Raw genomic sequence first — 22,367 nt, forward strand, 5'->3', positions numbered from 1 at the left:
GAACTGCCATCACCCAGTTCGATGCCCAGCCTGTGGAGGGGAGCACAGGCCAAGGGACTGTCCCAAAGAGAAGCCAGCAGCAGGAGAGCCCAGGAACGCCTTCTGCTGCAACTGCCAGCAGGTTGGGCACCCTGCAAGCTACAGAGGATGCCCCAAGTTCCCGAAGAGGAAGCCCCAGGCAGCCACCAGAGCAGCCGCCCCTAGGGCTGCCGCCTAGAGGAAGAAAAGGAGAAAATGGGTACATCGGACGGGTATCTCACTGATTTCTCCACCAAAAGCGACGACAGTAGACAAAAAAAAGATCGAGGTAAGTCATCGGAGGGCTCATCCTCATCCTTATCCGCAAGATTCAAGAAACCCATCTCCCATGATAAAGATGATTCTAAAAGCACTAGAACCACTAAACCATTCTCAAAAACCAATCCTGACCCGGGCATGTCAAGGGGATCGGGTTCAGTAGTGGATCTGCCTCTCCAGCGCGACAAGGTGAGGCTCGTGGAGAAGCGGAACAGGGAACTCCAGCAGGAGGTTCAGGATAGAGATCTGAAAATAGTTGAATTAAATAACAAAATTGCATCGTTTGAAGAGCAAATAAACATAATTATCTCTGAAAATCAATATTTCAAAAGTCAGATCTCTGTTCTGACCCAAAAGCTGGAAGGGATGACCAAAGAGAACGAATCGCGAATTGAAAACAATAAAAATCTCACTGCGCACCTGAGGGCAATGGAGGATCGCATTTCTAATAAAAATAACACAGAACAATCAAAAAAGCCTCCTAGGGAAGAGGCAGATGTTTCGTCGCGTCCACAGGGTGACGAAATGCCTGGCTCCGACCGGGAGGACACACATGAAAGCGAGATCCCATCCACCTCGGATGTGGCAGGGAGACACAAAGAAAATGCCAAAAAAGACTCAAAAAACCCACTCTCCTCTGAGCGGGCTCTCAATTGCAGGGAAGAGAAGGAGTGCCGAACCCACCCTTTCTAAAGTACCGAAAGTTGTTATTAGGGACACCAAAAACTGGGCCCATAAATACAAATTAATAGTGGAAAACAACATCAAATTTTCAAAAATTCAAAAAGAAAGGTTGGGGTTGCCAGTCTTTCCTGTCACCCCCCAAGATCACAGAAGTCTCACTTAACTACTCAAGGAGGGAGGCATTGAGTACCATTCCTTCTTCCTTGAGGAGGATAAAAAGTTGAACATGGTCCTCAGGGGGTTCGACCACAATTTCAATCTAGACGAGATCAATGATGAATTGGTCAGAATGGGCTTTACTCCTGAAGAGCTTTCCTGGTTCAGGACGGAGCCGGGGCGAAAAAGGCAGACGGATTTAATAAGGTTTCTAGTCCCAAAAGACCAAGACGATATCTTTAAGGTTGAAACTCTCCTTAGTATCGGAGTCCGTGTTGAGAGGTTAAAATATTTTACCATTGATAGTGTTAGACAAGTGGGGCAATGCCATAGGTGCCAAGAGTTCGGGCACTCCATGAGCAATTGCAACGCTAAGCCGCGTTGTCATAAGTGTAAAGGTGACCATTTATATTCAGAATGTCAAAAAGACAAAACAACGCCGGCGAGGTGTTGCAACTGCGATGGAGAGCACCCAGCTAACTTCTGGCGGTGCCCCAAGAACCCAAATTTCATTAAAACTAAAAGAAACGGAGGCACTTTTGCAGAAATTGCAAAGAAAACTCTCAATAAGAACCAGGATATTAAGGAGGCGGAGCCTATGGCGGACATCTTCAACCCCAAACACCTTCAAACCCAGCACTAAAATTACTCCTAGGTGCTAACTAAGCTACTCTGGGGGACTTATCTAGTTGCTTAAGCATTGTTAGTTGGAATTCACAATCACTCTATCCTAAAAAATCCGAGTTTATAGATTTTCTACTTACAAATAATATTGATGTGGCATTGGTTCAGGAAACTTTTTTGAGGCCCTACACAAAATTTAAGATACCAAATTATAAAATATACAGAAACGACAGACCTAACGTTGTGGGCGGAGGTACAGCAATTATAATTAAAAGAAATATAATACATAAGGAAGCACCGCAAAGGGAAACAGGCCCGGTAATTAAAAATACGGCTATAAAGGTATACATAGGCAACAAAGAAATACTATTAATCTCTATCTATAGACCACCTAGTAAATTATTAAGTTATAAAGATTTAGACGCACTTTTTATTGAAGACATTCCAACAATAGCCGCAGGGGATTGGAATGCCAAAAGTAGAATCTGGGGATGCATAAAGGAAAATAATTCCGGGAAAAAGCTAGAGAGATATGTCAGAGAAAATACAGTAAGGGTAGCAGCTCCACCAGAGCCAACTCATTATCATTTTTTGACACCCGACATATTAGATATTGCAGTAATAAAAAACCTAAGCCATAATGTCGCTGTGGAAAACCTTGATCAACTAAGTTCCTCAGACCATACACCAATCCTTATATCCATAGCCCAAACCTTCAAAAAAGATCCCCTCCCGGATAAACAGATAACAAACTGGCAGTTTTTCACCGAATTGTTATCTAATACCCATCCTTTACCAACTCCCAACACCGAAGAAGAAGTGGAACAAAAAGTAAATGAAATTACAAACATCATTAATTTAGCATATGAAAAATCCACTACAAAAATTCCAATACCAAATACCCACACCTTGGTTTTCCCAGCGAGAATAAAAAACCTAATAAGAACAGGAAATAGATTAAATAAACAGGCTAGGTTACACAAAGACCCAGAAGCAAGAAGAATAGCCAATAGTTTAACAAAAAGAATAAAAAATGAAGTGCATGACTTCAGGAATGAAAGGTGAAATAATTTTTTAGAGGAATTAAACAATGATGATGAAAATCACATTAATTACTGGAGAGTCTCTAAGGTTCTGAGAGGAAGAGCCAAAACAAAGTTCCCGCCCATACAAATACCAGATGGAAGCTTAGTGTACACAGATATAGAAAAAGTAGATGCATTTAATAACTCATTAGAAAATAAATTTAATTTAAATAATTTCCCAGAGGACCACACTGTATTAAATCAAGTTAACCAAGCATACAGAGAAATAGAAAATATTCAATACCAAACGTTAAATGCCCCAAAAAGAATTAGATTTCAAGAAATAAGAGACATAATCACAAATCAACAAAATAGAAAAGCACCGGGGGTCGATGGCATAAACAATAAGATGCTTAAAATGCTACCCGACAACATAATATATGAATTAATGATAATTTTTAATCAATGCCTCACCCTCTGCTATTTTCCAAACGCATGGAAAAGGGCAATAGTAAAACTTATACCAAAACCCGGGAAGAACTTATCAAAACCAGAAAATTATCGTCCTATCAGTCTACTCCCATCAATTGGAAAGCAGTGCTAAGTAGACTAATAGACGAAATAAACATATTAAAAATAATCCCGACAGAACAGTGTGGTTTTGTGAAGGGCCTATCAACAGAAATACAGCTTGCAAGGATCCAGCAAAGTTTAGTTGATTCGTTCAATGCCAAGTATTCAACTGCCATGATCACACTCGATATCGAGAAAGCCTTCGATAGAGTGTGGCATGGCGGTTTAATTTACAAAATGGCGACATTTGGGGTGTCTCCGGGTATAACCAAATTTATACAAAGCTATCTAAAAAACAGGGAGTTCACTGTTCAAATAAATAATAGCACTCAAGATTATAAAAAAATCAGAGCTATCCACAAGGCTCCCCCTTAGCACCCACCCTGTATAATATATACCAGGCAGACATCCCAAAGAACGATCACTATTCTAAGCTGGCATTATTTGCGGACGACACTTGTGTCCTTGCGAGCTGCAAGTACCTGGACCAAATAACAGCGTATATTCAGAGCCACATCGATAAAATAGCGGCATGGGCCGAAAAGTGGAAAATCAAAATAAATGAGGACAAAACTGAAGCAATTCTTATCACTAAAAAATGGGACCGTGATATTCCAAACTTAATGGTGCTGGGCAGGATGGTCCCCTGGAAGAGCGAGGTGAAGTACCTGGGAGTACATTTTGATAATAAGAACACCTTTGTTCACCACATTAAAACTCAAATAAATCAGTGCAATGGATTAGTCCAAAGCCTCTACCCCTTTCTGGGCAGGAAAAGTAAGATGTCTCTCGACAATAAGCTCCTCTTGTATAAGCAGGTGATCAGACCTAAGCTCTTATATGGGTCTTGTGTTCTCACTAAGATTCCAAAATCAACTATGGCATACTTGGAAACATTTCAAAATAAGACGCTTAGGCTGATCGTTAACGCTCCCCGATACATAAGAAACTCTGACATAAGAACAGACTGTAAAATGAGTACCATAGAGGAGTTTATTGTCGCCAGACACACAAAATTCAAGGAACGTGTTAAAGCTCTCGACCATCCTGAGATCCGAAAATTTTTATTAAAATGGCGCGAAAACAAGCCCTGGAAGGGAGTTTTCTAGCTATAAAAGCGCGATTGAGTGAACGCTCGGTGGCATAAATATGAACCGGGCTGCGACCACACCTCGATGCGACCCAGAATAAAAAGAAAGGCGCTTAAAAAGGGAGTAGAACAGCAACCTGAGACCGGCAAGAGCCTCGATGCTAGCCCGGATTAAACAGTGCAAGACATCATCATCAGCAGGGCAGTCCGCTGAGTCCGCGCAATCCGTTGAGTCCGAGAGTACCAGTCCGACCGCGGCAACCGACCGAGGTAAGCCCCACAGTACCGTACATCGCTCCGCCGCTGTTGTCAGCATGTAAGTATAATAGGTGAGAAGGTAGGCAAATTCCTTTTCCCTATTCCTAGTGTCTACAGGATACACGGGGTTACGTGCCGGACCGTTACGGGGTAACACTGTGTATTCCTTAAAAAGTGCTAGGGAGCTACTATACTACTACTACTATATTAAAAAGTGCTATGCGTTTCATTCATTCTCGATTCAGAGAGTATACACATATAGCGAATTGCGATTTTTAGTTAAGGCGATAGTAGATCAATAAATAAATAAAGTCTTCAGTGTTTTATTTGTATTGCTACATAAATAACAGTACACGGCGGAGGATCACGCGAGTTCGCCCCTCATAATCGGAGGGGGGCCAAACAACAGAATGGCTCAAGAAAGGGAAAAGATGGACACGTCAGACGGATACTTGACTGATTTCTCCACAAAGAGCGATGATTACAAGCAAAAAAAGACCAAGGAGCGTGGTAAGCCATCGGAGGGCTCATCCTCATCCTCATCCACAAGATTTAAAAAACCCTTACTCCATGATAAACTCGACCTTAAAAGTACAAAAACCTCTAAACCGTCCCTGAAACCCAATCCCGATCCGGGCATGCCAAGGGAAACAGTATCGGTAGTAGGCCTGCCTCATCAGCATGAGAAGATGAGGGCGGTAGAAAAGCGTGACAGGGAACTCGAGCAGGAGGTTCGAGACAGAGATCACGTAATAATTGAATTAAAAAGTAAAATATCAACATTTGAGGAACAATTAAAAACATTAATTGAAGAAAATCAACTTTTTAAAAACCAGATCTCTGTCTTGAGCCAAAAGCTCGAAGGGATGACCAAGGAGAGGGATAATGAAATAGAAAACAATAAAAATCTCTCCGCGCACCTAAGGGCGATGCAAAAAGTAAACCCAAATAACGCTGAACAACCCAGAAAACGCCCCAGAGAGGCGGCAGGTATTTCCTCGCCCCCACAGGGGGAGGAGATGGCTGTCTCCGATCTTGAGGGGGAACATCAAATCGCGGGGGATAGTGAGATTCCATCCACCTCGAGTGTGTGAGAGAGAAATAAAGAGAAAAATGAAAATTCAAATAAAAACACGAAAAATCCACTTTTTATACCACTGAGCGGGCTATCAATTGCAGGGAAGGGGAAAAGTGCTGAACCCACCCTTTCTAAGGTCCCCAAAGTTGTCATAAGGGACACAAAGAACTGGGCACACAAGTACAAAATTATAGTGGAAAACAACATAAAATTCACAAAAATTCAAAAAGAAAGGTTGGGTTTAGCAGTTTCCCTGTAGCCCCTCAGGACCAGAGGAAGCTGACGAAACTGCTCAAGGAGGGTGGAATAGAGTTTCATTCAGGAGGAGGATAGAAAGTTGAATGTGGTCTTGAGAGGGTTCGATCACAATTTTGACCTTGAAGAGATCAATGATGGACTGGTCCGAATGGGTTTTTCACCTGAAGAGCTTTCCTGGTTCAGGACTGGGCCGGGGCGAAAAAGAGAGACAGATTTGATAAGATTTTTAGTACCAAAAGATCAGGATGATATTTTTAAGGTCGAAACTCTCCTCGATATCAGGGTTCGTGTTGAGAGGTTAAAATCATACACAATCGATAATATAAGACAAGTGGGGCAGTGCCATAGGTGCCAAGAGTTTGGGCATTCCTTGAGCAATTGTAACGCCAAGCCGCGCTGTCACAAATGCAAAGGAGACCACCTATACACAGAGTGTTAAAAGGACAAAGCAGCACCGGCGAGGTGGGCACTTTTGCTGAAATGGCAAAAAAAACTCTCAGCAGGAACCAGGATAAAAAGGGGGCGGAGACTATGGCGGACATATTGGGGGCGGGCACCTCAGGTCTGTCAAGTGGGTTGCCTAATAGGAATAGTATAAATAATTTAAACAACATAAACAAAAACAACAATATTCTTTATCTTTTAAGTCTGCCTGAGGCAGAGATCAATAAAAAAATAGACAACCTTATTTCAAAATTAAGCACTTTAAACTCAAATCCTGCTCTAAAATTGCTCCTGGGTACTAACTAAGCGACTCTGGGGGATTTATCAACCTGTTTAAGCATTATCAGTTGGAATGCACAATCAATCTATCCAAAAAAATCCGAATTTATTGATTTTCTTCTCACTAACAATGTGGATGTGGCATTGGTCCAGGAAACTTTTCTAAGGCCCTATACAAAATTTAAAATACCAAACTATAAAGTATATAGAAATGACAGACCAAACGTTGTGGGCGGAGGCACAGCAATAATAATTAAAAGAAATATACATAAAGAAGCACCGCAAAGGGAAACAGACCCGGTCATTGAAAACACGGCTATTAAAGTTTATATTGGCAATCAAGAAATACTTTTAATCTCAGTATATAAACCACCAAGCAAACTATTAAGTCATGAAGATTTAGACACGCTTTTTATTGAAGACATTCCAACAATAGCCGCAGGGGATTGGAATGCAAAAAGCAGAATCTGGGGATGTACTAATAAAAACTATTCCGGCCAAAAACTGGAGAGATATGTGGAGAGAGAGAAGACAGTAAGGGTAGTAGCTCCCTCCGAGCCAACGCATTATCATTATATGACTCCAGACATCTTAGACATAGCAGTTATAAAAAACCTAAGCCATAATGTGGCTGTGGAAAACTTAGATCACTTAAGCTCCTCTGACCATTCCCCAATCCTCATTTCAATAGCACAAGCTTTCAAAAAAGATCCCCTCCCCGACAAAAAGATAACAAATTGGCAGGTTTTTACCGATTTGTTGTCCTTTACCAACTCCCAACACACAAGAAGATATAGAACAAAAAGTTGTTGAAATTACCAATATTATTAAACAAGCTTATGAAAAAGCAACAACCAAAATTCCTATACCTAACACACACAGCTTGATAATAAGAACAAGAAACAGATTAAACAAACAGGCTAGGTTACTCAAAGACCCAGAAGCAAAGAAAATAGCTAACAATTTAACCAAAAGGATAAAAAACGAAGTTCACGATTTTAGGAATGAAAGGTGGAATAATTTCTTAGAGGAACTAAATAACGATGATAAAAACCACAAAAACTATTGGAGAGTCTCTAAGATACTGAGAGGAAGAGACAAAACTGAGTTCCCGCCCATACAAATACCAGATGGATCACTAGTTTATACAGATATAGAAAAAGCAGAAGCATTCAATAACTCACTAGAAAAACAATTCAATTTAAATAATTTTCAAGAGGACCACACTGTATCAGCACAAGTTAATCAAACATATAGTGAAATAGAAAATATACAATATCAAACAATTATAATGCCCTAAAGAAAATTAGATTTCAAGAAATAAAAGATATAATCTCAAATCAACAAAATAGAAAAGCACCAGGAGTAGATGGCATAAATAATAAAATGCTTAAAATGCTACCCCACAATATAATTTATGAATTAATGATAATTTTTAATCAATGCCTCACCCTATGCTACTTTCCAAACGCATGGAAAAGGGCAATAGTAAAACTACTGCCAAAACCGGGGAAGAATTTATCAAAACCGGAAAATTATCGCCCTATTAGTCTACTCCCTTCAATAGGAAAAATTTTTGAGAAAGCGGTGCTAAGCAGACTAAAGGAGGAAATAGAAACATTAAAAATAATCCCGGTAGAACAGTGTGGCTTTGTAAAGGGCCTATCAACAGAAATTCAGCTTGCAAGGATCCAGCAAAGTTTAGTGGATTCGTTCAATGCCAAATATTCAACTGCCATGATCACACTCGATATCGAGAAAGCTTTCGATAGGGTGTGGCATGGCGGTTTGATTTATAAAATGGCGACATTTGGGGTGTCTCCTGGTATTGTAAAAATTGTACAGAGTTTTCTTAAAAACAGGGAATTTACCGCCCAAATCAATGAAACGTCATTAAAATATAAAAAAATCAGGGCGGGGGTCCCCCAGGGCTCCCCGCTATCACCCACTCTGTACAATATATACCAGGCAGACATACCAAAGAACGACCACTATTCCAAGCTGGCATTATTCGCGGATGATACTTGTGTCCTTGCGAGTTGTAAGTACCTGGACCAAATAACAGCATATATACAGAGCCACATCGATAAAATATCCACTTGGGCTGAGAGATGGAAGATTAAAATAAATGAGGATAAAACGGAGGCAATTCTAATCACGAAAAAACTTAATCGTGACATTCCAAACTTGATGGTGCTTGGCAGGGTAATCCCCTGGAAGAGCGAAGTGAGGTATCTGGGAGTCAATTTTGACAATAAAAACACTTTTGTATATCACATTAAAAAACAAATTAATCAATGCAATGGTTTAGTTCAGAGTCTCTACCCCTTCCTGGACAGGAAAAGCAAAATGTCACTCGACAATAAGCTCCTCCTGTATAAGCAGGTGATCAGACCTAAGCTCTTGTATGGATCTTGTGTATTCGCCAAGATACCAAAAACAACAATGGGTTACCTGGAAACCTTCCAAAACAAGACGCTTAGGCTGATCACAAATGCTCCACAATACGTCAGGAACTCTGATATTAGAACAGATTTAAAAATGAGTACAATAGAGGAGTTTATTGTCGCGAGACACACTAAATTCAAAGAACGTATCAGGGCATTAGACCATCCGGAGATCCGAAATTTCTTATTAAAATGGCGGGAAAACAAGCCCTGGAAGGGAGTTTTCTGACCGCACTTGCATTGAGGGACCGCTCAGGGGCATGAAAATGCAACCGGGCGGAAAAAAGCAAACGTAGTTAACCGCTCCGTTTGCAAATCAAAACACACAAGGTCATCCCAATCCGTCCACTTTTATACGGCCACATCAAGATCGTGCTGGGGGGCGGAGACTGCTGTCGGACTCGTGACCAATGGCAGCCCACCTCCTACCTTTTAAATATAAGCGCACCTAAATCCCGAGTAGTCAATCCTAATAAATAAACAATTATCTTTTCTTTCTTTATTTCCTTTACAAGACACTCTATCAATTAATAAAAAAAAGAAATTCGTGATCGAGCAACAACACGGCGGAACCTAGCGTCCCTTCGCCCCCCATCATCAGTGGGGGGCAAACTCACCGTCGATCTATCGGAGAAAAGGCGGAAGAAAAAGAGCAAATGGACACGTCGGATGGATACACTACGGACCGATCCTGCAAAAGTGAGGACATCAAAAGTAAAAAGAAAACAGAGCGGGGTAAGACTTTGGATGGCCAATCCTCATCCCAAAAATTCAAAAAACCATCATCAACCTCCACCCGTACCCTAAATTAACCCCTCATTAATCCCGAAACCATTCCGGTAAAGGGGGCGAGCCACAGTGCCGGCCTAACCCCACTTCAGGGCGAAAAACTTCTGCTCGTTCAGAAACGGTTAAAAACCCTTGAAGTCGAAAATCAGGAGAAGGACATGCTACTGGATAAACGTAATAGTGAAAACATTAATCTAAAACGCGAAAATGAACAGTTAAAAGAAAAATTAAAAAGCTTTGAAGAACAGTTAATTGTTCTCTAAAAGCAGGTCTCTCTCCTGAATGAAAAACTTGAAATTGAACAAAACGAAAAACAAAAACAAATTGTAAATAATCAAAATATGGCTGCTCATCTGAGGCAGGTGGAGTTGGACAGAGATAAATTAATAAATCATGAGCAAACTCGCAAAAGGCCGAGAAAAGAGACAAGCACCTCATCGCCCGAAAAGGACGATGAGATGCAGGTCTCTGAGAATGAAAAAACTGTCAATAAACAAACACAAAACCTTGTTTCGACCACTCCAGCTCCCTCAGATGAGGAGGAAGAGGGGTTTACAACGGTGGACAGAAAAGGTAAAAAAAAGTTAAATATTAATACTGAAAACACAAATGTAAACAAAGAAAAAAATCCTCTTTATATGCCGCATAATGATCTCTCCCTGGCAGGAGGGAGCGCCAAACCCAGTGTGCAAAAAGTGCCCAAAATAGTGATTAGAGATACGTCCAACTGGGCGGCCAAATACAAGATGATAGCTGAAAATAAAATTAATCTAATAAAAACACAAAAAGACAGACTGGGTTTGGCGCTCTTTCCAAAGACGCCACAGGATCACAGGGCGCTAACGGCCCTCCTCCGTGAAAAGGGAGTGGAATTCCACTCCTTTTTTCTAGAGGAGGACAGAAAGTTAGACGTCATACTGCGCGGATTAGATAGAAACTTTAATTTAAGGGAGGTAGAGGAAGAATTGAGACTAATGGGGTTCGAGCCCAAAGAGCTGGGCTGGTTTAATACCGGTCCAGGTCGAAAAAGGCCCACGGACCTCATTAGATTTCTAGTGCCAAAAGAACAAGACAGTATATTTAAAATTGATAATATATTGAATATTAAAGTGCGCGTGGAGCGTCTAAAAACCTATACGATTGATAATATTAGGCAGATTGGGCAATGCCATAGATGCCAGGAGTACGGTCACTCAATGTCAAACTGCACCGCTGAACCGAGGTGTCATAAATGCAAAGGGGAGCATTTCTATAGCGAATGCAATAAAGAGAGGACATCGCCGGCACAGTGTTGCAATTGCGGGGGTGACCATCCGGCAAACTTTTGGCGTTGCCCAAAAAACCCAAATTTCGCAAACCTAAATAAACAAAAAAACACTCTCAACTTTGCTGAGGCCATAAAAAAAACTAAAATAAATATTGTAAACAAAGGGGAGGAGCCTATGGGGGCCATATTGGGGGCGGGCACCTCATCAGTTTCGATGAATCAAGGTGGGTTGCCTACCCAAAATAATGGACTTATTTATCTTTTAAGCATGCCAGACGATGTTCTGGATAAAAAAATAAATAATATAATGCAAAAGTTAAATAAATTAAACGCCAATCCGGCGATTAAATTGCTCCTAGGTGCTAATTAGTGACTCTGGGGGACCTTTCCAAATGCCTAAATATTATCAGTTGGAATGCACAGTCATTCTTTCCAAAAAAGCTCGAGTTTATTGATTTTCTAAACACCAACAATGTGGATGTTGCACTGATCCAGGAAACCTTTTTAAGGCCCTACACAAATATTAAAATACCAAATTATAAAATATATAGAAATGATAGACCAAATGTTGTGGGCGGAGGCACAGCCATTTTTATAAAAAGAAATATAGTACATCAAGAAGTACCGCAAAGAAACACAGACCCGGTAATAGAAAATACGGCTATTAAACTTTACATTGGCAATAAAGAAGTTTTAATCATCTCAGTATATAAACCACCTAAGAAAACATTAAACTTCAAACAGTTAGATGAGCTTTTCAAAGAAGACATTCCAACAATAGCCGCTGGAGATTGGAATGCCAAAAGCAGAATCTGGGGTTGCATAACAGAAAATGATGCCGGGAAAAAATTGGAAAACTACACAGATAGAAACACTATACAGGTAGTAGCTCCCTTAGAGCCAACACATTATCATCATCAAACACCAGATATACTAGATATTGCAGTAACTAAAAACCTTAGCCATAACATTGCAGTAGAAAACCTGGATTCCTTAAGCTCATCCGACCATTCACCCATCCTTATTACAATATCAGAGACCTTTACCAAATCCCCTCTACCTGATAAAGAAGTAACAAACTGGGAAACATTTCAAGAACTTTTAAAAAACACCATTCCCATCCCAACCCCACTTACAGTGGAGGAAATAGATTTTCAGGTGGAAAATATCTCAAACACTATAAAAACAGCCTATAATAACGCCACCATTAAAATCCCCATCCCTAACACCCACCTCCTGGTTTTCCCAATGAGAATAAAAAATTTAATAAAAACTAGAAACAGACTAAATAAACAGGCAAGGTTATACAAAGACCCAGAAACAAAAAAAATTGCGAATAATCTAACTAAAAGAATAAAAAATGAAGTTTTCGATTTTAGAAATGAAAGGTGGAATAATTTTTTAGAAGAATTAAACACTGACGACGAAAATCATAAAAACTACTGAAGTCTCAAAGATACTGAGAGGGAAAACAAAAACTGAGTTCCCGCCCATAAAAGCAGAAGATGGATGCCTAGCATATACTGACTTAGAAAAAGTCGAGGCTTTTAACACAGCACTTGAAAAACAATTTAGCTTAAATAACACATCAGAAAACAATCAAATAAACACAGAAGTACAAGAATCATATAACACAATTGAAAAAATACCAATTAAAAACCTTCGCCAGACCTTTCTCTGGCGGGGAAGGGCAGGAGCGTGAATCCCAGCATTTCCAAAGTCCCTAAAGTAGTGATAAGGGACACTACAAATTGGGCGCAAAAATACAAAATGATAATCGAAAACAAAATAAACATTATCAAGACCTAAAAAGAAAGGCTGGGATTGGCGCTCTTCCCGAAGACCCCCCAGGACCATAGGTCATTAACTAGGCTCCTCAGAGAGAAGGAAGTGGAATACCACTCCTTTTTCCTTGAGGAAGATCGTAAACTTAATGTTATTCTAAGAGGGCTCGACCGAAACTTTGATTTAAAAGAAATTGATGAAGAACTGAGACTGATGGGGTTCGACCCCCAGGAACTGGGGTGGTTCAACACCGGTCCGGGGAAAAAAAAGAAAAACGGACCTCATCAGGTTTCTAGTTCCAAAAGAGCAGGAAGACATTTACAAGGTGGACACATTAATGAATATAAGCGTTCGCGTTGAGCGCTTAAAATCCTATACATTTGACAATATCAGGCAAATCGGACAGTGCCATAGATGTCAAGAATACGGTCACTCGATGAGCAATTGCAGCGCGAAGCCGCGCTGCCATAAATGCAAAGGAGAACACTTTTATTCATCGTGTGAACGCCGGCCCAGTGCTGCAATTGCGGAGGGGACCACCCCGCAAACTATTGGCGCTGTCCGAAAAACCCCAATTATGCCAATTTAATTAAACAAAAAAATCAAAACAAAATCCTTTGCTGATATAACCAAGAAAACGCTCAGCGCGAATGTAAACAAAGGTGCGGAGCCTACGGGGGCCATATTGGGGGCGGGAACCTTAACTTCTGATGCAAAGCAAGTTGGGTTCCCTAACCAAAACAATAATTTAATGTACTTATTGAGCTTGCCAGAAGGCGCATTGGAAAAAAAAATCGATCTATTAATGAATAAACTTAATCTATTAAACGCCAATCCGGCGAATAAATTACTTCTAGGTAGTAACTTGTGAATCTGGGGGACTTTTCTAGCTGTCTCAACATCATTAGCTGGAATGCGCAGTCATTGTTTCCGAAAAAACTTGAATTTATTGACTTTATCAACATAAATAACATAGACGTGGCTCTGGTCCAGGAAACTTTCTTAAGACCCTATACAAATTATTATTAAAATATAATAATTTGTATAGGGTCCAAAATTAAAATACCAAACTATAAAGTATACAGAAACGACAGACCTGATGTTGTGGGCGGAGGCACAGCAATTATTATAAAAAATAATATTGTACATCAAGAGGTACCGCAAAGGGAAACAGACCCGGTTATAGAAAACACGGCTATAAAGATATACTTAGGCAATAAAGAACTTTTACTCATCTCAGTATACAAACCATCAAATAAACTGTTAAAATATAAAGAGTTAGACGAGCTTTTCAAAGAAGACAATAGCCGCAGGAGATTGGAATGCCAAAAGCAGAATCTGGGGATGTACTATCGACAATCCCGCCGGGAAAAAATTGGAAAATTACATAAATGAAAACACAATACAAGTAGTACCTCCTAAAGAGCCAACTCATTATCATTATATAACAACCACCACAAAACATTAGAGCCCCTAAAAAAATCAAACTGCATGAAATAAGAGACCTCATAGCATTACAATTAAATAGAAAAGCACCAGGTTATGATGACATAAATAACAAAATGCTAAAAATGCTTTCAGACAACATATTAATGAATCTATTGATAATTTATAACCAATGTCTAAACCTGTGCTACTTTCCTGAAGCATGGAAAAGGGCAATTGATACCGAAACAGGGGAAAAATTTTGCAAAACCAGAGAGCTATAGACCCATCAGCCTGTTACCAACAATAGGTAAAATATTTGAAAAAGCGGTACTCAACAGGTTGAGAGAGGAAACAGAAGAACTTAAAATAATCCCCAAAGAACAACACGGCTTTGTAAAGGGTCTCTCTACAGAGATGCAGCTGGCGAGAATTCAACAAAACTTAATAGATTCTTTTAACTCGAGAAATTCAACCGCCATGATCACGCTCGATATCGAGAAAGCTTTCGATCGAGTGTGGCATGGCGGACTGATATTTAAAATGTCAAAATTTGGTATGTCCACTGGTATGATAAAACTAATACAAAATTTCCTAAAAGGTAGATCCTTCACAGCAAGGATCGAAAACAAAATCCTACCTTTTAGGGAAATAAAAGCGGGAGTACCGCAGGGATCCCCACTTTCACCAACGCTTTTTAACATCTACCAGGCGGATATACCAAAGAATGATCATTATTCTCAACTGACGTTGTTCGCGGACGACACGTGCGTCTTCGCCAGCTGCAGATACCTGGATCAGTTAAAAGCATATCTACAAAGCCACTTAGAAAAACTCTGTGCATGGGCACTAAAATGGAAAATAAAGATCAATGAAGACAAGACGGAAGCAATTTTAATTACCACAAAAGTAGACCGCGACATTCCAAACCTGGTGATGTTGGGCACTGAAATCCCCTGGAAGAGCGAGGTACGATACCTAGGAGTCTTTTTTGACGACAAAAATAATTTTAATTATCACATTAAAAGGCAGCTCAATCAGTGCAATGGCCTCATACAGGGATTCTATTCATTCTTGGGCCCAAAAAATAAAATGTCTATCGAAAACAAACTGCTATTATATAAACATATCATCAGACCTAAACTCCTCTATGGCTCATGCGTGTTAACCAATATAACCAAAACAAACTTAAAAAAATTAGAACGTTTTTAGAACTATTGGGCATCCCAATCCGACCGCTTCTAGACGGCCGCATCAAAATCGTTCTGGGTGGGCGGAGACTGCTGCTGGACTCGTGACCAATAGCAGCCCACCTCCTACCTTATAAATACAAGCACACCTAAATCCCGTGTAGTCAATCCTTTCGACCCGGGCCGTCAACAACTCTGATGCACCTCGATGCGACCCAGAACAAAAAGATAGGCGCCTAAAATAGCGAGTAGGAAACAAACCTTAGACCGGCAAGAGCCCCGAAGCTAGTCCGGATAAAAATCAGTGCAAGACATCATCCCGGCAGTCAATCCCATGCTCCGAGCCTCAACAGCCAAAGCACTCCGATGCGACCAAGAGAAAAAAAGATAGGCGCCTAGACCCAACAAACGAGTCCAAAAACCGGCAAGAGTGACCAGCTAGCCCGGAATCATTCAGTGCACAAGATGAGTTGCAGTTGGCAGCAAAAAGACGAGCAGAGTTGCAGTCAAAAACGGCAATCTTACTAAGCAGAACAACACAAACCACCCAGAAACGGCGGACAATAGCGTAAACTCGCCCCCCATAGTCAGCGGGGGGCCAACCCACCGACGACAGAGACGCCAAAACACAACCGAAAATGAGCCTTCCAACAGCAAAACCACGAAGACACCAGAAAAACGAGAAGAACTAGAGCGGGGTAAGTCTCTAGCTGGCAATCCTTACCCCTCCCAAAAACCTCTCCTTGAACGGAGATATTCAAAAACTCCTTCCCCTTCCTTAAATCCTGCCCAGACCATGGAAGCAGAAAAACCATTTTACAGTGCAGAGGTGTACAAAGACATCTGCGTAAGCCTCGAAACTCAGATAAACACCCTGCGATCGACCATTGAAGACAAACATTTAAAATACAAAACTCTTGAAAGCGAAAATGAAATACTTAAAAATAAACTAAAAAACACTGAGAAAGAGGCCGTTCTTCTCAAGGAACAAAACTGTGTCTTCAATGCTCAATTGCGGGAAATGAATGACAACATGGAAAGAATACTTGAGATAAATGAAAAGCTAGAAAACGACAATAAAAATTTTGCCGGGCAACTGGGAGCGTTGAGGGACCAGTTAAACGACAACCAAAAAAATGTAACGTCCAGAAAAAGATCTAGAAATGATGCAAACATCTCCTCCCCGCGAGAGGAGGAGGCAGGACGGTACACAATACCTGAAAAGAATCCACTGTTCATGCCACTTAACAATCTCTCTATTGCAGGAAAAGGGAGGAGTGCTGAACCTAGCAGCCCCAAAATTCCCTAGGTTGTCATTAGAGATACCACAAACTGGGCAAAAAAGTACGAAATGATAATGAACAACAAAATAAACATACTTAGGGTAGAAAAGGAGAGGCTGGGTTTAGCACTCTTCCCAAAAACTGCACAGGATCATAGAAACCTGACTGCTCTCCTCAGGAAGAGGGAGGTGGAGTTCCACTCCTTCTTCCTTGAGGAGGACAGGAAGCTAAATCTTATCTTAAGAGGTGTTGCAATTGCGGCGGCGACCATCCGGCAAGCTATTGGGGCTGTCCCAAAAACCACATCGGACCCTGTGTTCAGGGGGGCAGAGAATACAAAATATCTCGGTTTGGAGGCTAAACAGGTGAAAACGCCTCTGCAAAATAATACTTTATTAACTCTTTTATCCTTGCCAGAGGATGTAATAAATTTAAAAATAGATAATTTAATAACTAAATTAAACAAATTAACTTCAAATCCGGCTTTTAAACTGTTATTATAAAATCTTTCTCTTTTCTAAAAAACACTAAAAAAAAAAATAAAACATATCTAAAAACAAAGTAAACACAACACCGGCCCAAAACTGACGAGCTGGGTGGGCGTGTCCTAGACCTGTGAATCCAACCAATCCCAGCCGCCCACCCAGCCTATAAATATAACCAACGCTTCCACACCCATTCAGTCTAGTCCCACGTTCCGTGCCATCACAAGCTAGAGCACCTCGATGCGACCAAGGAAAAAAAAGATGGCGCCAAAAACGTAAACCAAAATAATACCAGGAAACGCCGGAGAAAGTTAGTTAGTTGAGTTGAGTTTAGACGCCGGATAAATTGCACACGACAGCGAGCCATCGTTAAATCTAATAAACAATCAGTATTCCTCTTACTATTTTTATATAGATTCATTATTAAATAATCAAAAAAGAAATTCGTGAATAAAAAAAAAACACGGCGGAACCTAGCGTCCCTTCGCCCCCCATCGTCAGTGGGGGGCAAACTCATCGCCGATCAATCGGAGATAAGGCGGAGAAAAGTGAAAGAGAGCAAATGGACACGTCAGATGGGTACACCACCGACCGGTCCTGCAAGAGCGAGGAGATAAGAACCAAAAAAAAAAAACCGAGCGGGGTAAGACTTTGGCCAATCCTCGTCCTCCTAAGCACTCATCGCCCGACAAAGACGATGAGATGCAGGTCTCTGATAATGAAAAAACAAATACAAAAGAAACACAAAAGCTCGACTCGGCCACTCCAGCTGCCTCAGATGAGGAGGAGGAGGGGTTTGTGACGGTGGGTAAGAAAGGAAAAAGGAAAGCAAATACGAATGAAAAAAGCATAAATGTAAATAAAGAGAAAAATCCTCTGTTTATGCCACACAATGACCTCTCCCTGGCGGGGAAGAGCGTCCAACCCAACATACAAAAAGTCCCAAAAGTAGTTATTAGAGACACGTCAAACTGGGCAGCTAAATATAAGATGATTGCGGAAAACAAAATTAATTTAATTAAGACACAAAAAGATAGGTTGGGTTTGGCGCTCTTCCCAAAGACGCCCCAGGACCACAGGGCTTTAACAGGCCTCCTCCGGGAAAAGGGAGTGGAATTCCACTCCTTTTTCCTAGAGGAAGACAGAAAACTAAATGTCATCTTACGTGGATTAGACAGAAATTTTAACCTCAAAGAAGTAGAAGAGGAGCTGAGGTTGATGGGGTTCGAGCCCGAAGAACTGGGCTGGTTTAATACCGGCCCAGGTCGAAAAAGGCCCACGGACCTCATCAGATTTTTAGTACCCAAAGAACAGGATAACATCTTTAAAATAGACAATATATTAAAAATAAAAGTGCGCGTGGAACGTTTGAAAACTTACACTATAGATAATATCAGACAGATTGGACAATGCCATAGGTGTCAGGAGTATGGTCACTCAATGACAAACTGCACCGCTAAGCCGAGATGCCACAAATGTAAAGAGGAGCATTTCTACAGCGAATGCAAGAAAGAGAGGACTTCGCCGGCACAGTGCTGCAATTGCGGGGGTGACCACCCTGCAAACTTTTGGCGTTGTCCAAAAAATCCAAATTTCTTAAACCTAAACAAACAAAAAAACACTATAAGCTTTGCTGAGGCCACAAAAAAAACCAATACAAACATTGGAAATAAGGGGGAGGAGCCTATGGGGGCCATATTGGCGGCAGGCACCTCAGCAGTTTCGACGAAACAAGTTGGGTGGCCTACCCAAAATAATGGTCTATTACATCTTTTAAGCATGCCTGATGATGTACTTGACAAAAAAATACATAATATAATGCAAAAATTAAATAAATTAAACTCAAATCCGGCGATAAAATTGCTCTTAGGCGCTAATTAGAGAATCTGGGGGCCCTCTTCAAATGCCTAAACATCATCAGCTGAAACAATTCCAACTTCCATGAAAGGGCATTTTTTTTTTTATAAACCTTACTAACTTAGTAAACCTACCTAACTTAACTAAAAGCTTCAGCAAAATCTCATCTCTTCTTGTTATTCTGTTAAATCTCATTTTGTTATTTTTACTTCACTCTTTTTTTTTACACCTTTATTCTAAATATCATATCCCATTCTTAACAAAAATCACACCAAAACTCTCAGAAATCTAATATATCAAACGTTCCACGCGTATTAAACCACCAAACCTCCAAAACAAGCCAAATCAAAAATAAACCTTGAAACAACACCCAACCCAATCTACCGCATCCATTGAGTGCAGATCACCTGCACTTAACGTCGAAGTGTTCTCTGAACCAGTTTCGCTGTACCGAGTGTACCAGTACGACCCACCTTCTGCCCGACAATCGAGTCAACCATGGCTCAAGAACTTGATGAAAACTGTTCCTTCCTGTTGGAGGATGACGAGGATGGATTCTCGGAATTCTGCAACACGGACGAGGATGAGGAAACACCCCAAGACGAGGCCGAACTAAGAGCGGACCTAGCCATCCTACAATCCACTCCGTCAAGCCAAGAAGAGCTATCCCACTACTACGTTGTCCTCATGCGTACCAAGAGGAGGCACGATAAAGAAATGAGCGATCTCCGCCGAGCCTTCCACCGGACGACCAGAGCACTTAAGAACCGAATAAAAGCTCTTGAGTCCGCCCTGCCGTCTGCTAACACTGCGGTACAGGCTCCTTCCACTTCCAGAGCTGGGTTCAGAAACACTCCACCTGAGCCCAAAACTAAGCCCGCTCTACTACCAACGATGTCCAAGATCCCTCCAATTGTCATACGAGAAAAGCAGAGGTACGAGGAGGTATCTGCTGCCCTCCAAGCTATCGGAGTAAATCAAGGCCGCGTCGTCAACACACGTAACGGCGGAAAAATCCATCCACAGTCGATAGAGGACTACAGGAAAACCCAGAGCCAACCTCACGCAACCGCTGACTGTACAAAACCAAGAGACCAGCCAGCCACATGCGCAAACTGCGGAGGTCCGCACACAGCAAACTACCTGGGATGCCCCAGAAACCCCAAACAAATCCTGAAGGCCAAAGCGGTCAGACAGGATCGCCCATTCACCTGGGGCACCCAGGACAACAGCCGTCTTGCCGCTCCCCCCACACTCCAGCTTCCAGCAACAGCTGCCGCCCCTCTTGAACCCGGTGCAGCCCAAATGCCATGCTCCAAGCATTTCTTGCTTCGATGCAGCAGCAACTCCAAATGCTGCTGCAGAGCATCAAACCAGTGGAGGCCAACTCATCTTTCTCACATTGGCCATCTATTTTTGTTTTTATGCCATTTTGTTAATATTTAAGAAAATATCCCCTTAGTAGGCATGAATCTTAAGATTAACCTGTGTATATATTTTTATATAAATAAATGTCAGTTTCAAAGTAAAACATATCCTTTTCAGTCAATTCTCTTGTTCCGTGTCGTCAACAGCTAGAGCACCTCGATGCTACCAGGAAAAAAAAGATTAAGATAATTAAAAGAAAAAGAAAGAGGCGCCAATAAAACGTAAACAGACAGCATCAAAAAAACCGGCAAGAGCCATACGATGCTAGGCCGGAAGACTTCAGTGTATAACATGACATGAAAAACTTTGCTTATGGGTGCAAAAATGGAAGATAAAGATCAATGAAGACAAGACTGAAGCAATATTAATCACAAAAAAGAAAGATCGCGATATTCCAAATCTGGTGGTATTGGGCACGGAAGTCCCCTGGAAGAGCGAGATCCGCTACCTAGGGGTTTTTTCCAATATTAAAAACAACTTTAGCTATCACATAAAAAGGTAGCTTAACCAGTGCAATGGCCTTATCCAGGGACTTTACTCCTTTCTGGGTCGAAAAAGCAAGATGTCTGTTGAGAATAAACTCCTTGTGTACAAACAAATTATTAGACCTAAACTCCTTTATGGCTCATGCGTGCTAACCAATATTAAGAAATCAAACCTCACCTCGAGTTTCCAAAATAAAACTTTAAGAATAATTACCAACTCTCCTGCAAGAAATATTGATAATACCATAGAGGAGTTTATAAAAATGAAATACATCAAATTTAAAGAACGGTAAGGTCCCTCGAGAATGAGGAAATAAAAAAATTCTTATTAAAATGGCGGGAAAATTGACCATGGAGAGGCGTTTTCTCTTAAATAACACTCAAAAACAATACCCAAACAAGCACAAATTGTCTTCTCTTCGGCTTTTGCATACTCGACCTCATTCAATAATCCCGAATTTAAACCCAAAATGCCATTTGACGGTCCAAATACAAACGACACCGGCTAAATGCTATGTTTTCTCCGCCGCTTAGTTCAAGGTAACGGATCATCAGCTTTCGCTTTGGGGGGCGTCACATCCCGACAGTCGATTCCTATGCTCCGAGCCTCATAAACCAAAGCACTCTGATGCGACCAAATAAAAAGATAGGCGCCTAAATCTCGACAAATAACAAGTCAGAAGACCGGCAAGAGCCATGTATCTAGCCCGGACAAAACAACAGTGCCAAGATGATGACCAAAAACAATTCAATTTCATTTCAAGAAACACAGTTCCAGTGCAGTTCTCTAGCTATATAAATAAACCAACTTGCATTTTAATTAACCTACATTTTAATAGCACGTAGTGAGAGTATAATTCAACTATAACGGAGCCCAACGTCGAGTCGCTCCCCATAGTCGCTGGGGTAGGTAACAAGTAAGTGATCAAATTAAAACGTTAAATTATAAAGAGTTAGAGGAGCTTTTTAAAAAAGATATTCCATCCATAGCCGCAGGAGATTGGAATGCCAATAGCAAAATCTGGGGGTGCACCACTGAAAATCCGGCCGAGAAAAAATTGGAAAATTACATACGTGGAGCGTTTAAAAACATATACAATAGATACATCAGACAAATTGGATATTGCCATAAGTGCCAGAACTATGGACACGTCTTGTAT

The 22,367-nt window shown here is 41.0% G+C and overlaps 1 protein-coding gene across 2 annotated transcripts in view; it reads right to left on the minus strand.

Annotated features, from left to right (window-relative positions):
• The window catches only part of LOC126742616 (mitogen-activated protein kinase kinase kinase 15), a 151,968-nt gene that overhangs the window by 26,269 nt on the left and 103,332 nt on the right, over positions 1-22,367 (minus strand). The window lies entirely within an intron of this gene.

This window comes from Anthonomus grandis, chromosome 12 (assembly GCF_022605725.1).
Source record: "Anthonomus grandis grandis chromosome 12, icAntGran1.3, whole genome shotgun sequence".
Lineage (NCBI taxonomy): Eukaryota > Metazoa > Arthropoda > Insecta > Coleoptera > Curculionidae > Anthonomus > Anthonomus grandis.